The sequence below is a fragment of the Mirounga leonina genome, unplaced genomic scaffold (assembly GCF_011800145.1).
Source record: "Mirounga leonina isolate KUSES-001 unplaced genomic scaffold, KU_Mleo_1.0 Mir_153, whole genome shotgun sequence".
Taxonomy (NCBI): domain Eukaryota; kingdom Metazoa; phylum Chordata; class Mammalia; order Carnivora; family Phocidae; genus Mirounga; species Mirounga leonina.
Window position 1 is genome coordinate 36,602,484 of NW_023270387.1, and position 17,766 is coordinate 36,620,249.

The 17,766-nt window shown below is 45.8% G+C and overlaps 1 long non-coding RNA gene across 4 annotated transcripts in view; it reads right to left on the reverse strand.

Moving 5' to 3' along the window:
• The window catches only part of LOC118013429, an 89,545-nt gene that overhangs the window by 36,340 nt on the left and 35,439 nt on the right, over window positions 1-17,766 (reverse strand). Inside the window, exons 1-2 of one of the 4 annotated variants that reach the window (XR_004680014.1) lie at window positions 14,303-14,517; window positions 8,543-8,658 (exon numbers count right to left, since the gene is read on the reverse strand). This is a non-coding gene — a long non-coding RNA (uncharacterized LOC118013429). Of the gene's footprint in view, window positions 1-8,542; window positions 8,659-14,302; window positions 14,518-17,766 lie in introns of those variants that run through there. The other 3 variants (XR_004680012.1, XR_004680011.1, XR_004680013.1) reach the window with 3 other exon arrangements.

A 17,766-nucleotide genomic window follows, 5' to 3' on the forward strand; every position in this document is an offset into this window, starting at 1 on the left:
TCCGTGTTTCTTTCTCAAGCCTTTGAGCTCATTAATAGTGCTGACTCTAAGAGCTCTTCAGTCCTATCTTGCTGGGCTCCAGGCCAGTGGTATTCCAAGATGAGCGGAGAGGGGGCAGGGATGGGGGGAGAAGTCTGGCTATTTTTCACCAGCATTGTTAAGAATTTCCAGTGCATGGCGATTAAAAAAAAAAAGGCAGACAGACTTGTAGTTGGTTTTGTTATTGTTTTTAAATCCCATAAAGCCAATACCACCCTCCCCAGTGCCTGTGCCCAGGACAGACTCTCCCCATATCTCTGCTCCAGGCACAACCTTCAGTTCCACCTTGAAACCAGTTCTCAGCAACAACCTGCTGGGGCGGGGGGGGGGGGGTTCCCTCAGGCCTCCCCAAGGAGCATTTGTTCATTCAGCCATCATTTTATTTAGTACCTATTATTGTGCAAGACATTGTTGGCAATGAAGTGAAAAGCCGGGGTAAAGTATAATACAATAATTAACAGTTAATGCACACTCACTATGCACCAGGCTCTGCGCCAAGCTTTTGCAAACGTGGCACTGAATTTTCAGAACCACCCTGGAAACAATGCTCAGGTTGTTTGAAACAGCGGCTCTCGACCCCGGCTGCTGCATGTTGGAGTCCCCGGGGAGGCCCTGATGCTGGATTGCACCCTCTACAGTTTTAGGTTTCACCGATTCGGGGTACAGCCTGAGCATCAGGATATTAAGTAAAACAAAATGAAAACCACTTCAGGCAATTATGACGCGCAGCTATGTTTAAGAACGACGGATTTAAGTGATGTTCCTAAGATTCCACAGACAGAGCCGGGAGAGCAGGTAGGCTAGCCAGCTGGCCCCCCGCGCCCTACTGTGTGCCAGGATAAACACCAACTCCTCCCACGACCGATGATACAACAGACAGCATGTGCCATAAAAAAGATTAAGCGCTACAACAGCTCAAAGAACAATGAATGCAGGGACCTCTTCATGAAAGAGGTAACTGATGGGTTACTCTTTTAAAGAATTTGCAGACTATGCAGAAGTGGTCAAAAGGGTAGGGCAGGACTTCCAGGCAGAAAGAACCATGTGAGCAAAAATGCGTACATTGGAAAATATGATCAATGTACAAGGAACAGGGAACAGACACTGTGCATTGGCACGGGGGAGGGAAATAAGGCAGGCAAGGTAAGTCAGGGACAGGTTGTGAAGGACAATGCTTCCCCCACCACTTCTGGGTGAGGCCCGTGTGGACTAATGATCATATCTGCAGCCTACACCACAGTCAATGGATGAGTGTGTTTTAGCTGCTATAACAAAATGCCACGGGTGGGCGGCTAATAAACAACAGAAACTGATTTCTCACAGTTCTGGAGGCTGGGAAGTCCAAGATCAGGCTTTGGTGAGGTTCCACTTCCTCGTAAATGGCCACGCGCCCGCTGTAACTTCACACGGCTGATGGAGCCAGAGATCTCACTAGTGCCTTTTCTTGAAGGGCACTGATCCCGTTCCTGAGGGCTCCACCCTCATGACCTAATCACTTCTTAAAGGCCCCACCTCCAAACGCCATCACACCGGGAGCCAGGTTTCAACACAGGAACGTTGGGGGGACACAATCATCAGTCCATAGCACCAACTCAACATATCTGGCACACCCACTGGGAAGCTTTGGGAGAAGGCTTTCAATATGACCCAAGAAGTTTAAACTTTATTCTATGGGTAATGGGAAGATGATGAAGATTTTATACTGGAGTGCGGAGACGGTATAGGGAGCTGTGTCTTAAATACAAATCTAGGCACTGTCACGCTGATTTCCTAAAGACAAAGTCTTGACTTCAGGAATTTTCTACCGAGTACCACTATTAGAATACTTTTGTAATGTATCATGATTAGCTACATAGGTAGTGTCATTCCTGCTATTGAAGAGCTTTAGCTTCAGTTCTTCAGTAAGAGGGATTGTGTCATAACCCCCCCCCATTATTTTTTTTGGTAATTCCAGTGTCTAGCACAGAGCTTGGCCCACAGGAGGTCTACAGTTAGAAACAGCATTTGAATCACTCATTAAAAGCCATTCAGCATGCAGCCATCTATTCTAGGGTCAAGGAGCAAAAATTGGTGTGAATGCGTGTACATTAGAAAGAGAAAGAGAGGGGCGCCTGGGTGGCTCGGTCGGTTAAGCAGCTGCCTTTGGCTCAGGCCATGATCTCAGGGTCCTGGGAATCGAGCCCCAAGTCGGGCTCCCTACTCAACGGGGAGTCTGCTTGTCCCTGTCCCTCTGTCCCTCCCCCCCAACTGGTTCACACGCATGTGCGCTCTCTCTCTCAAATAAATAAATAAAATTTATTTTTTATTTTCTTTATTAGCATATAATGTATTATTTGTTCAGGGGCACAGGTCTGTGATTCATCAGTCTTACACAACTCACAGTGCTCACCATAGCACATACCTGCCCCAATGTCCACCATCCAGCCAACCCATCCCTCCCACCCCCAATAATTAAATAAAATATTTAGAAAAAGAGAAAGAGAATGGGTGTCAGAGCCAGAGGGCTGTGAGTAGGGTCATGATGGCTGCACAGCGTGGAGGCTGGGGCAGACAGACCCACTTTCCAGGGGTAGTTTCCCTCCCCTAACCTCTGCTTCTCTCCCACGATGGGAGCAATAAAAGCCACTCAGCAGGAGTGTTGTGAAATAACACACGAGCAGCATGTGCAAAGACCTGGCATGCAGCTGGCACTCAGCAATGGCCACTGGCCCCAATTCCCTTGACCACATTTAATTTTCCGATGCTTCAAATCCAATAATGAGGATCACATTGATGGTTCTAGTTTGTAGGAGTTATATCGTCCTCCCAAATATCCATTCTATTGGATATGTGGGGGGCAGGGCGGCTAGCACAGAGAAGCCTGAAGCTTCTGCCATTTATTGTCTTTAGTTAGCCAGGTGGGAACCATCATACCTACCATTTATTGAGAATTGACTATGTTTAAGGTCCAATGCAAGGCATTTTATATATGTTATCTCTAATTTAATTTAATTTAATTTAATTTAATCTCATTTAATCTTTACAATAAGCCTGAACAGGAGTTGCCAAATCTGACCCTGGGCCTGTTTGGGTATAGTCCTCAAGTTGAGAATAGTTTGTGCATTTTTAAAAGTTTGTAAAGAGGGGCGCCTGGGTGGCTCAGTCAGTTAAGAGTCTGCCTTCAGCTCAGGTCATGACCTCTGGGTCCTGGGATTGAGCCCCGCATCAGGCTCCCTGCTCAGCGGGGAGTCTGCTTCTCCCTCTGCCTCTCCCTCTGCCTGACGCTCCTCCTGCTTGTGAGCTCGCTCTCTCTCTCTCTCTCTCTGTCTCGAAAATAAAGAAATAAAAACTTTTTTTAAAAAAGTGTGTAAAGAAAAGAACAAAAACCGAAAAGAATAAGCGACAAAGACCATATGTGCTGGAAAGCCTAAAATAGTTACTATCTGGCCCTTTACACAACAAGTTTGCCCATCCCTGGCCCATAAGGTAGGTCCTATCACCATGCCCACTTTATAGATGAGAAGGCTGGGTTTTAGCCAGGTGAAGTAATTCGCCAAGGTCACACAGACCGTAGTAAGTGGCAAGTCTTGGCCCAGGTCTAATTCCGTAGCAGGTCTTAAAACCAGCTTTATTGATTTAAATTATATTAAAGCATAGCCTTTCCCTTTAACCTAAACATGAACTTGACCCATGCATAGCTTTTTCCTTCTCGGTTGCCTACATCCCTGAACATGTTCCATCTTGCCTCTTCTTGTGTTTTGTGTTTTTTGGTGTTTTGCCTTTTTAAAGGGCCCAAACTCTGTATCAGTTTCCTCTGTCACACTCCCCACAGAGTTTCCGAAGGGTCACAGGCTGTGAGCAGAGTTACAGTCCACGGGGAGAGCCCGCAGAGAAGGAAAGGCAATTCCTTGTCTTCAGCGAGTCTGGATTCCAGCTGTGGGGGAAGGGAGAGAACTAGGGTTTCCTTCCCAAGGAAAACCAGAGGTTTCCACGTCAGCACAAATCTGAGCAGCCTCGTTGTCGCTCTGTCTGGGTTTGGGGGGGAAAGACACCTGAAAACCACACTGTTTCAAGCTCGAGCAGCTCAGCAGCTGAGAAGAGCCCCTGCTCCTGATTCATCTACTCCATATTCAGCAGGGGGATTAGCTTAAGGTTCTGACCCTGAGAGAATCATGCCTACAGGAAGCGCTCTGTTAGCCTGTCTAGCTGGGGAGCGAGGTGCCCTTCTTTGTCAAATGCGCTGATTCATGGAGGGTTCGTTGCCACGTATGCCATCAGCCAGGCCACCGGTATTCAAAGACTCAGAACGCATAAAATACACGTTGTACTAAAACTATCCGGAACGCCGTTCCATCTTTCTTAGACGTTTCAGCAGGCATGGTGCCTCGGGGACATTGTCAAAGAAGGAAGAGTGTACAGGAAATGAAATCCACATCTATTGAGTTCTATGCCACTAACAGTGAGCTGAATGCCTTAAATAAAGACGCCATTTAATGCTGACGGTTGTCTAATGTTTATCTCCACTTTACAGAAGAAAAAAACTGAGGTTCGAGGTGGGTTCATTTATTCATACAGTATTTACTGAGTGCCTTCTACTGACGTCAGCACCGAGACTAACTGTCCCCGCCCTTACAAAGCTTCCATTCTCATAAGGGAGCCTCAACTGAACAACCGCAAGGAATTAATCAATTATGGTAGGGATACGAGCCACACAGGACAGGTGAGGATGCTATAGGAACTTACCACAGAGGGAGCTGACACAGTCTGAGGATCCAAGACTCCCCTAAGAAAGTAAAATTGAAGCTGAGACCCAAGGCATTGATTAAGAGAGGGATACAATGGAATATTAGTCAGTCATCAAAAAAAAAAAATGAACCTTACCATTTGCAACGACGTGAGTGGAACCAGAGGGTCTTATGCTAAGCGAAATAAGTCAATTAGAGAAAGACAATTATCATGATCTCACTCATGTGGGATTTAAGAAACAACACAGACAATCATAGGGGAAGGGAGGGAAAAATAAAATAAGACGAAATCAGAGAAGGAGACAAACCATAGGAGACTCTTAATTCTAGGAAACAAACTGAGGCTTGCTGGAGGGGAGGGGGGTGGGGAGATGGGGTAACTGGGTGATGGGCATTAAGGAGGGCACATGATGTGAAGAGCATTGGGTGTTATATGCAACTGACAAATCACTGAACTCTACCTCTGAAACTAATGATACACTATATGTTAATTAATTAAATTTAAATAAAATAAAATTTTAAAAAAAAAAGGAGAGGAGCAAGAAGCGGGCACTCCCAGCACCAGAGAGCCCCACGGCCATTCCAAGAACTGAATATACACTGAGCGACTCCGGCAGAGAGTGAGGAGTAGAGATGGCCACGAAGTGAAGCTCGCAAGATTAGTAGTCTAGAGCTACCAGGGCCTGCCTCGGAGACCAAGCAAGGATGTTGGACTTTATTCCAGAAAGTCACAGACTTTTTGGTTTTTTGCCTTTTTAAAGGGCCCAAACTCTGTATCAGTTTCCTCTGTCACACTCCCCACAGAGTTTCCGAAGGGTCACAGGCTGTGAGCAGAGTTACAGTCCACGGGGAGAGCCCGCAGAGAAGGAAAGGCAATTCCTTGTCTTCAGCGAGTCTGGATTCCAGCTGTGGGGGAAGGGAGAGAACTAGGGTTTCCTTCCCAAGGAAAACCAGAGGTTTCCACGTCAGCACAAATCTGAGCAGCCTCGTTGTCGCTCTGTCTGGGTTTGGGGGGGAAAGACACCTGAAAACCACACTGCAAGCCACAGAGCGACACGGCATTCCTGCAGAAGGTCAAACTCTTAGAAGTAAGTAGCATGCAAGAGTCCAAGTGCGGGTTCAGCTCTAAAGTCCGTGTTTTTCCCCTGTCCCCAGCACGTTCTGTGCCTCCGGGGATGATCAAGTAATAGGATCTTTCAGTGGATGGGAAGGAAGTCTGATATAGAAGGAAAGCCTTGGATTAGGAGTCAGAAGTCTTGGGTTTAGTTCTGTTCAGCCCATGAGCCCTAGGCATATGGCACGGCTGTCTTTTCACCGACAGACCTCACCTCTAAAAGGGAGGGTGAGACGAGGTACTTCAATGAGTTATCCCACGGAAAACAGTTGGAGCCATGCAGAACCCACAGTAAATGCTCAGTAAGTGTTAGCTGTTGCTTCTCTCGCCTCTTCGAGCTTTAACATTCTGTGATTCAGCATAAATTCTGGGACTGTGAATGCACTTTCTCAGAGCCCTCCCGGCCCCGGGCCCAGTCATCCATCTTGGTCACTTCTAGAGTAAGGTGGTAAAGTTATTCTTCTGACATGATCCTAGAATTTGCTGGTAACACTTAGGAATTCTTGTCTTCCTGGGTTTTATAGCTCGCTTAAATATTTGCATAATTGATTCGCCCCTCTTACAGGATTTACCCACATAACCCACAGGCAGAAACTATGATTCTGCCTTGCTGTTAGAATACCGGCAGAGCTTTCATGGGCTAAGTGATAATTAAGATTTAAATTCCGCAGGGGTCAGGCCACTTTTAAATGGATCCTCTCCCTCTCCCGTCCCATATTGTAACAAAGGTAATTTGGCCTTTGAAATACAGAATGATACCGAACAAGACATTATTTTGCGCACATTGTGCCCGCTTTTATTTGGTTCCTTGGTTTAGTGACAATACGTTTCACATGCATGTTGTGTCCCTACAGCTTACTTATAAAAGTTGGGAGGGTTTGGGAGGGCTATTCTTGGCCATTATAGCAAATATTTAGTCCTTGGCCACTTCCTTTATGACTAGCCCTCCCCCATCACTTAGCAAGTTTTTGGGTGCTCTCCTTTCTTTGCCCAGCTGGTGTGTGCTTTCTTTGGGAATGCAAACTCATTTTAATATTAGTCTAAGCAAGGCATAATTAGGAACGCAAATCTGCTGCAAGAAAACAATACAATTCATTTGAAAGCCAAGATTGTATGACTTCTGGATTATCTGTTGTTGGGTCTCTTTTTACATCCTCATTGCTCCCCAATCCAGTAATTCTAAGCTATCTGTATATTTAAGTAGGCAGCTGAAATTGGCCTGCTAACATACTCTCCCAGGCAAACTCGGTTGTTTTGCAAGAACAGAAATAGGATAGTTCGTTCTCTCTTTTGCAAACTTAATAGAGGAGGAAGATGAGGTTCTTTCTAGATTCTTCTTGTGACAGATGCAAGAATAGAACTCGCTATACACTGGAGCTGAGTCACCCACCAAGGATAAGGGTATTTTTTATACTGGATACTACTTCTTATTTTCCATAATAATCTTTTCTGGAGCTTTGTCTTCATGCTTAATCATCTGCACTCTCCTTCAGCAGATTCATTTTATCTTGAGACCAGTTTGCCTTACCGTTTTGTCCACATTGCAAAGCTGAAACAAAAAATAACCACCCACCCTTGAATTGTCGACTTTTTGCCATTAGAAGCCTTCATAATCTACACAAAAGTAATCACGTCAAGTGCTCTTTTCTATAACCATGTGTGGGTGTGTGCAAATGTGTATGTTACCAAAACCTAAAATCAAAAAAGAGTTTCTAACACATCACAGTCAGAGAGTCACACCCTGACTGGGCATTATTTCAGACAGACGACCTTTGGCCCACTTCTCATTCTACAACGCCATCCTGGGAGGAAGGTTAACAAAATCCTACATGATTTAGTTTCTGTCTTCCCAGCCTCCTCTGACACCACTCCCTCGCTGCATTCTCTATGCTCCAGCCGTCAATGCTCCTTGCCTCTTCCCAGCCTTCACACATGTTTTCACTCTACCTGGTGTCTTCTTCTACCTTGTCACTGAACTATTTATTCTTTATTCCTCGGGTCTCAAGTTAATTGTCACTTTGTGTGAAACTTGGCTGTGGACCTGGATCTACATACAGTTATATAGATTTTCAACTACAGCAAACATTTTTTAACTCTTTCTTCAGGCAAGTCTATATCCCAAGTCTATATGGGGGTACAGGGTAAAGGGGAAGAGGGCTTTAAGGGATCACCCAAAGGTCGCCAATATCCTCATCTTCCAAACTGATCCCTAAGACTCTGAACCGCTAATATCCTTCTACTAGGAACAGTCTAATTTGCTGACTCTCTATGCCATTTTATACAAAACCTTAAATTTTGAGCTCTAAATTCCTCACACACAAGGTCCATCTTAATTTTAAACTGCCTCCAAAGCCTAGGACTGGAGTAAATATGTAAGAAATACCATTAATTAATTGTCTATTGACATACCTACCCTTGCAATGACTCCCACATGAATCACTTAGCAACCTGGTGAAATACCCAGGAGACTGTAAACTGCATAAGGACGGGGATGTTGTCTCCAACGTTCGGCGTTTTGCCGAGTCCTAACACAATGCCTGACACGCCATAAGCACTCAAATATTTATAGAGTAAATGTGTGAAGGAATGATGACACAAAAACACTAGTGAACACAAGTCTTGCCCAGAGGGAACTTCTAGACCGTGGAAAGAGACTTGTACTTACATTCTCCTCTCTCCACCCCGACGCTTGTCTTCAGCGAACATTATTTATACTTCCTTCCTGATTTCTTCTTAGACGTATCTTGAAATAGGAGTTTTTGCCGTTTTCTGAGATGGCCTCTGTAAGGAAAAAGGATAATCTTAGCAAAAACACATAAACAGGAATCTTTCTTTGAACAGCTTTAGAAAACACCAAGAATGATGACTGGGATGACTGATCTACTCCAGCGGGCTTCACAGAGGTAGAGTTAAAAAACATCCTTTCAGGGGTGCCTGAGGATGGCCGACTCTTGGTTTCAGCTCCGGTCATGATCGGTCCTGGGATCAAGCCCTGTGTTGGGACTCCGGGGTCAGCAAAGGGTCTGTTTCTCTCCCTCTCCCTCACCCTCTGCCCCCACCCCCTGCTCTCTCTCTCTCTGATTCTAAAATGAATAAACAAATCTTTTTTAAAAAAAAAAACCCTTTCAGTTTATGGCCTTCTTTCCATAACATACAACCAATGACAAGCATTACAAATCATAAGAGCAAAGTCTGCAATTTAACATAAACCAGCAATAGTTCATTCTGTGTTGAATATTTGAGATAAAAAATAAAGATGAATGAGACCAGAACGGAGTGAGAAAGAACGCCCACAGCTATCTTACAACATGGTAATTGCAATGTTAGAGGGATGGACGGAGTGTTCAGGGAACAAAGAAGATGGAGCAATTAATTCTGTCTCAGGGCATAAAGGAAAACTCCACGGAGAAATTGATCGTGGAACTAGTCCTTCAGGATGGTGGGATTTTGCAGGTAAAAGAAGTGAGATGAGGTTTCCAAGCGCAGAGGGCAGCATGAAGACGTCAAGCATGCATCATGTTCATGACTAAGGCAGCTTGGCTAAGACAGCTTCCCAACAATTTGAACAGCAAAGGGTTTCATTCACTCCTAATGAAAATAGTTGTAGCTTTAGCATTCGTCTATTGAGAAGGAGCATCACGGCAAAATCTACTACACGTTTAGTGAAGCTCTTGAACAAATGTGTGTTTTATCAGTCACGACAGCATCTATATACAGTCATAAAATAGTAGCACGTGATGTCAGACCTAGCGCTCACATCTACCTTCTCTTCCTCTGAGAGTCCCACTGAAACTAAGATGGAGGATTGTTGTCTAAGCAAAATATGTGATCTTCCTGGAAAAGCCTCCTGGTGAGATTTTCAGGGGAGCTTAAGAGAGAAGACCAGAGTTTTAGGGAGCTCTTTAACCTCCCCCAACCACACACATGCAGGAATGCGGGAGGCTGGGAGGGGATGGGGGGCATTTGGGGGGGGAGGGAGGGAGTGGGTGGCAGAGGGCCAGGGGGAGGGGCATAAATACAGAAGGAATAGCAACTCTGCCCAAGAGTGAAATACAGTCTTCCCAAGTTCTCTGTCACTAAAGTAAAGCCATCCTCCTTTGCAAGTGCAGGGGTCCCCCAGCTGCCTTCGGGAGGGAATCTGATTTACAAAGAGCCCACAGGCAGCCCTTTAATCCAGAGATCTCTACAGCTGCATAAAAAACATATCCAACAGCCTAACCCTCACCCACAAAGATAACCTGAGAATTATCAACAGACATTGGAAGAAAACCCACTGACTTTTTAATGAGAATCCTCAAAGATTCATGGTTTGCATCAATTAAACAAGAGCAGGGTGCTATATAAAAAGGAACAATCTGCCGGAAAATAGTTCTTGGAAATTAAAAATGACACAAAATTCAATAGGTGGCCTGGAATAATATGCTAAATACAGCACATGAGCAAACTGGATACCCAGAAAGTGAAGTCAAGGAGGGTTCCCAAAATTTCTATCAATAAAATAAAAAAATATGCAAAATAAGGGAAAAAATCAGAGAGGAGGAGAAAGGGGAGTATGAGCAAGCAGTGAGGTGGTGTTCATATCCTGACCTTACATAACAAAGAGTCAATAATTCCCTTCAGCTGATAATAACAAGAGTGAGAGGCTTAAATATATGATTTAAGGTCATACGGTTACCAGTAAAACTAAAAACACAGCCTACAACAGCCATGGCCTCTAGCACGTGAAACTGGGTTAAAGAAACTGCTTCTGGGACAGAAGAGTTCCTTTTGTGGACTCCTGTTATCTTTGAAAAAAGAAAAAATTACTACATAGGGCTACATTACTTCTAATATTTTTCACAAAGTTATCCTTAAAAATGATAACCCTTTGGCTAAACTGGGATATCATTCCTATCTCCTCCAAATTTACTCTCTGCCAATGTGGAGGTCCTTTGTAACAAAAGGAAGCCCCAGAAAGAATAGTATATTCCAGGGGCGCCTGGGTGGCTCAGTCGTTAAGCATCTGCCTTCGGCTCAGGTCATGATCCCAGGGTCCTGGGATCGAGCCCCACATCGAGCCCCACATCGAGCCCCACATCGAGCCCCACATCGAGCCCCACATCAAGCCCCACATCAGGCTCCCTGCTCAGTGGGAAGCCTGCTTTTCCCTTTCCCACTCCTCCTGCTTGTGTTCCCTCTCTCACTGTGTCTATCTCTGTCAAATAAATAAATAAAATCTTTGAAAAAAAAAGAATAGCATATTCCACTTATTTATTCATTCAATCTTTTGAGAAACATGAATTGAATGCTTGCTATGTGCCAGGGGCTGTTCTGGTGCTCCAGATAAAGCAGGGAAAAAAAAAACAACAAAACTCCTTGCCCTCACAGAGCTTACGTTCTTCCCTTAGCACAATAATGTCAAGGTTATAATTTTGCAATTAATAGGTTCAGTGTCATTTGAACAGAAGAATGTGTTTCTTAGATGAGAACAGACTATGCTATCTTCAGAAAAAAATAAATATTTCACAAGGATGAGGTGCATTTACTGTTAGGTAAATTCAAGTGGAACCCACTGCCCTCCACCTCCCCCCAATTCTACCCCAAGAAGAGATCGTCCCAAGAGAGGGTGGGGTGTGCCACCAGATGTGAAGACTTTAAAGAGGGGAGCTTCAGGAAAAGGACAAGATCAGGGAGATCAAGTCAGAGAATGAGGGAGCGACCACGAGGAACGGGGAAAGTGAGGCATCTCCATACGGTGCTTGAGAACAGGTTAGCATAAAAGCCCCAGCTCCCAGGCATCAGGCTCCATGCCACTCAGGGAGGCTTAATTGAAGCTTGAGTAAAAGAAATGCTTGCCCCTCCCTCAGAGTTTGCTGAGGCTTATTTCCGGAGATGGCTGACATGGGGATACTCAAACACCAGCGTGATCTCTGAACCAGAGGCAACTTTGTAGGTTAACAGAAAGAAGACCCATACCCCAAGCTTGAGAGCAGGTCAGTGGCAGGGCAATTCCCTGCTCTTTCCCTCAGTGGGTCTCCTGGGACCGACCCCTCCCCCCCCACAACAGGACCACCAAAGAAGGGCACCTCCTCCACGAGCTAATATTTATACCTGCTACCAGCAGATGGGGAACGGAAGTAGAGGGGATGGTCATTCAGGAAACAAGATTCAATGCAAGGAAAATTAAGAAACTCCATTTTCCCTGAAAACCCAGGGAGAAGAGTGAGTTAAGTTCTGTGAACTTACGACATATGCTGAAGGCACATTACTTATTCAGGCTACAGATTTCTTGATGTACATATGGTTTTTCTGATCTGAAATAATTCCATAGGACCCCAGAGTACACAAGTTGGAAGGCATGGGACTAGCAGGAAGGGTGCTTGTTGGGGGGAAGTGAGAAATGGGGCCAGGGAGGCAGATTTTGAAAAATGCTTCTTGTGCCATACCAAAACTTCAGAGGAGGGCCAAGAGGTGTAAAAGAAGAAAGGAGTAAGGGAAAAGAGGGTTTCTAAGGAAGGGAGTGATATAATCAGAGCTGGGTCTTGGAAAACTGACTCTGGCAGTATCTGAAGAGTGAGTTGGAAGAGAGATTTGCAGACGGGGAGCATAGTTAGGAGGCTACTGAATTATTCAGGCAAGAGTTGCCCTAGAATAAGACAGTGACAGTGGGGGAAGGTCACTTCTCGTTCACATCTCTCCTACCCCACCCTTCACTCTGACCACTGGTGTGGTCACCATTTCTGCACAGACTTCAACCAGCACTGGGCAGGTGCCAACTGAGAGTGTATCTTCCAGCCACGGGCCATGTACCCTATGCTTCCCAACCAGAGTCTTCTTTGATGTTGCTGGTAACGTGCCCCCAGAACTCACTCTGCAGCTTTTTGTGCACACCCTGGAAGTATGAGGCCATTCATGCCCACGAGGCCCCGCTGGAAAGATGGTGGACAGGAGTCTCCCGCAAGGACAGTTCTGAGATTCAGTTCATGAGGCTCCTCAAAAGATCTTGTAGGATCAAGGATTCGAGGCAGCGGCCAACCCAGTAAGACAGCCTTGAGCTGGCTCCTGCTCTTCCTTATTCACTCGCCTCCCCATCTCCCTGCTCCTTGAGTCCCCCCACCCCCCCCCAAATAGACCACTGCACACAGGCCTTGTCTCAGGTTTTGTATTTGGTGGGGCCCAGGCTAAGGCCTGCCGTCACAGAATCTGAGAGTGCGCACCACATCGGCCTCCAGGAAAGGAGAAGACCCTGAGATGGCTGGAGTCTCCCTCGTGGGTGACAGAGCTGGCGTGGTTGGGGCTATTTGATGGGACTGTGTCGGTCGCCAACATGCACACACACTCCTCTACACAGTTCTCTGCTCATTCTCACATGGCTGGAATCCGGCTCTGGTGTGTGAGTAGCTCATTCCACAGGAGCTCAGACTTCCTTAAGACTGTTGGCTTGCTTCTTTCATTTCTATGTTCTTCTGACCTCTCTCCTCCTCCCCCTCACTCCTTTCCCTTTTGTCCCGCACGCCTTTCCTTTTCACTCACATCACACAATCCATTTTCATTTTCTGAGGTAAAATTCTAACTGAGCCAAATTTACATAAAGAGGACAAAGAAGTAAATTTCTATTAAAGATAGGAAGGCAAGAATAAAGATAATCCATCATTTTGCAGGGGGATTTGCTAGCACTTTCTGATAATTTTGGATTTACTAAGGGCTACTACCTAGGTTCTTGTGGAAGGCAACCGTGACTTGGCTTGCTTCTGCACAAGAGGAGGGTACGGAGGAGGTCTCTGCACAGGCGGCATATGGAGGCAGCCTGGCCCCCCTTCCTCAGAGGCCTGGGAACTATTGCCTTGGCACGGGGGAGGGGGCCGCAGCCCTGTGAGATTCTGCCTGTTAGTGAGTCAGGCTGCAGTGAGACAGTACTGCACCTTATAAAGTCACAGTGACAAGAATATGAATATGGAGGGGCGCCTGCGTGGCTCAGTCGTTAAGCGTCTGCCTTCGGCTCAGGTCATGATCTCAGGGTTCAGGGATCGAGCTCCACATGGGGCTCTTCTCTCAGCGGCGAGTCTGCTTCTCCCTCTCCCTCTGTGATCTCTCTCGCTTTCGCTCTCTCTCAAATAAATAAATAAAATCTTAAAAAATATATGAATATGGGAACATGACCATCCTGCAAATGCTTCCTTACTCTGCCTACTTAGACTCGTTGGAGGACGATCGCAGACCTATTTGGTTATGCAGAGATTCTGGACCCTGGAACTCAGAGTAAGACAAATGAAAGTAGAGGCCAGTGTCCTCCATGTGTAAATCTCCGCACTCCCACACATGGCGATGAAGTCCACCCCTCCTCCTACCCACCGCACTGCAACCCACCCCTTACTCCCTCCTGTCCAGCTTACAGACATCCAGTTCCTTTCTTACAATGTACAGAGCACACACGAAAAGAAATTACCATGCGAAGAGCCATACTTGAAAGAAACATTCCCGTCTTTGTAGCCACCTCTCCTTTTTCATTTCCTGCTATGTCCGACACCACCTCTGAGATCTGCCCCTTTTCACTGATGTCAGCAGGAACCGACCTCTTGTCGAGCTGTCCTGAATCCCTCCTGGCAGTTCGCCTTTGACCAGAAATATCTATATAAGCAGAGAGGGAATGAGAGCATTTATCTCTTAAAAAAAAATGCCATGTTCTGTGTTCAAGGTCAGTTTCCCAAAGATCCCCTTGGGGAGTGGGAGGGGGGCACCGGGGCAACCTGCCAGCGGAGCTGGGTAGCGAGTAGCCAGATGAGATGCCATTTGTTCACACGCGAACAGTGGCAAAGGGATTTGTTTATGCCTTGTCATGACTAGACACCCCAAATACCATCCAGCCTGCATCAGCAATTAGGTCTGGGTTTTGTCATTGTCAGTCCCTCTGGTATTCAGAAGAGATGCTGGCTCAGGAGGGCCAGCAGAGTTTAATTTCCAAATGCATCTGAAATCCTTTAAGCCTTTTGTTGGAGCCGTTGCAAAATCAGAGTGGCTCTAAGCCTTTTTTCCCTCCAGTGGTTACATCATAGTCACCAAGACGTGCACAACTGACTCTTTCTCCAGAGAGACGTTGGCATTCGTGGTCCAAAGGTTAAGCATGCCGGGGCTTGGCTGGCTGAATTGCATTTCATTTGAGAGCACAAGTGAGAGCAGGCTGCGCTCGGCAGCCCTCTGGGGAGGGGGAAGCAGTTGCTGGTTGTTCTTTCTCCAGGGAAGGCAGGCAGCATATGGTGTGCTGTCTGTGACACAAACGGTTAATTTCCACCAGCTTTTCTGTGGCTTCAGCAACTCTGGGATTAGAAGGGACAGGTTCTTTACAATTCCCTCCAATATCTCTCCAAGTTACTTTCCAAGTCTCTGCTTTTGTGCTGCTGGTTTTCTTTCAGTGCCTTTGTTTTGCTAGGGAGGTAAACACTTGGCTTGGGATTGAGGGGGATTTAGCTGCTGTGGTTCTCTTGCTGTCTTTACCCAGGGTCTCTGGAACAACTTTGCAAATCTGAAGATAGTCTTAAATGTTTCCACTCTGTGTCCCTATGCACATGCAAACAGTCCACCGCGTGCACGCACGCACGCACTCAAACGCTCACCCCCTTCCATGGGATGTTTATTAAGGATTGTAGGACTATCCTGGCCCGTAGGAAATAAAGATCAGCTGGAGCAAGGACGAAATACTTGATAGATCTGGTAGTGGTGCTGGTGTGTATGTGTGTGAGAGAGAGAAACTAATGATAACAATAGTTATAATAATAGCTATCATTTATTGAGAACTTTGTACACATTGGGAGCACTGCTAAGTACTTCACATGAGCTCTTTCATTTACCTTCAAACCTTACAGACACAGAGGTTATTATTATCCCTGTTTTACAGGTGAGAAGATTGAGGCCTAACTTGCTCCAGACGTGAACTCAGATCCAAGCCAGATTTTTCTGACACAAAAACTATGCCTAGTCATGCTGTTAGAATGCTGATCAATAGCATACTACCCCCCTGCTCATTTTCTCAGAATTCTGTTTTCTTTCTTTCTTTCTTTCTTTCTTTCTTTCTTTCTTTCTTTCTTTCTTTCTTTCTTTCTTTCTTTCTTTCTTTCCTTTCTTTCTTTCTTTCTTTCTTTCTTTCTTTCTTTCTTTCTTTCTTTCTTTCTTTCTTTCTTTCTTTCTTTCTCCCTTTCAGAGAGAGTGCAGGTGCATGTGAGTGGGGAGGGGGTGTTGAGAGGGAAGGGCAGAAGGAGAGGGAGAGAGAGAATCTCAAGCAGACTCCATGCTGAGTGTGGAGCCCCACACGGGGCTCGATCTCATGACCCTGAGTTCATCACCTGAGCTGACACCAAGAGTCGACGCTGAACCGACTGAGCCACCCAGGTGCCCCAGAATGCTGTTTTATAAGAAGATAACTGTGTCATTGCTTTTCCATGGTAACCAGTCCTGAGGGCAACAATGGTAATGATAACAGCTATGATAATGGGTACCTTGATGCATCAGACACAACCCTTGGAGCTTTATACTCAGCATCTCACTTAATGCTCACACAAACTTGCCTGTATGTAAATAATAATACTTGTCACTCCCCCTTTACTGATGAGAGAACAGAGGTAAGATTTTTTTAAGTAAGGAACTTACCCCCAGGTAACACAACCAGTAAGTGGCAAATTGGAATTAAATCAACTGCTTCTGAAGTCCTACATCTTCCCAGAGCCTGCTCCATGTTCTCTTGTTGTTTTCCTAGGAAAAGAGCCCAAGAGGAGCATAGATGCTTGATGATTTTCCAATTTATCACTGTGTGCACGCCAGTACCTCATTTCTAATACACATATATACAGATTCATGCATCCAACACACAGTATCAGTAAATTTGGAAAGATAAATGCTTCGGAAAACGAGAAACAAGCATTTACGGGACTTGTGCTGTACGTCAGGCAAAATGTTGGGCTCTAGGAATACTAACATTCAAAGAGAACCCGCAGTATCACAGAGAGAGAGACTCCGGGACAAACACTTCCGGGAGAATGCAGCGAGTTCAGTGTGGGGATATAGAACACGCTCCCAGATGAGGGACATGCAACGCAATTGAGGCTCCAGGAAGCCCTGGTACCACACATTCATTGTTTTCAAATGCTCAAGTTTGCACACTTAATACCATTGTAGAGGGTAACAATGTTGTTAGCAGTTCATAAAACTGAGCAACAGAGCAACTATAGCAAATGAATGAATGAATGAATGAATGAACGAACGAACTGGAACTTCCTACTCAGAAAGTTTCCCAGGCTCCCCCACTGCCTCCTGCAGAATGGAGCCAGCTACTCAGCCAGGCCATCTGCGCCCCAAGTCCCCACCCTGCCTGCCCCTGGATGCCCTTCCAAGGACACCTGCACAGTTTGCTGAGTAGGCCGCATTGTTGTGATGCCTCCTTCCAGCCCCAGGTGACCTGATAGGGAGGACAAAGAGCCTAAAGACAGCCATCGAGAGTGTCTCCCTCCAGACTTTGTACTATGAGACCCTGGGAGGACTGTCTTTGCTCATCACCAAATTTGAGAGACAGGTGGCTCTGCGAGGCTGGGCCATGAGAACAATAAGCAAATAGAGGAAACCAGGCAGGGAAAGAGAAGGTGAAGCAGATGAGAGAAGTAGAACTGGGACCTCACAGCCCCTGGGACATGGAACAAGAGCCCCTGAAACATCCTCATTTCCTACAAGTTTCAGTGGGACCCGTCGAAACTTTCCTTCTTGAATCATGTGCAGTTCCCTTTTTTTAGGTTAATAAATCCTTCCATGTGTTTTAGCTGGACTGGGTTTCCGTTTCTTCCCACCACAAAATCCTTGACAAGAATACCTTCAAGTCCTCCTTTAATGAGCCATAAACTTATCTTTTTAATCCCCTCATTTGCCTCA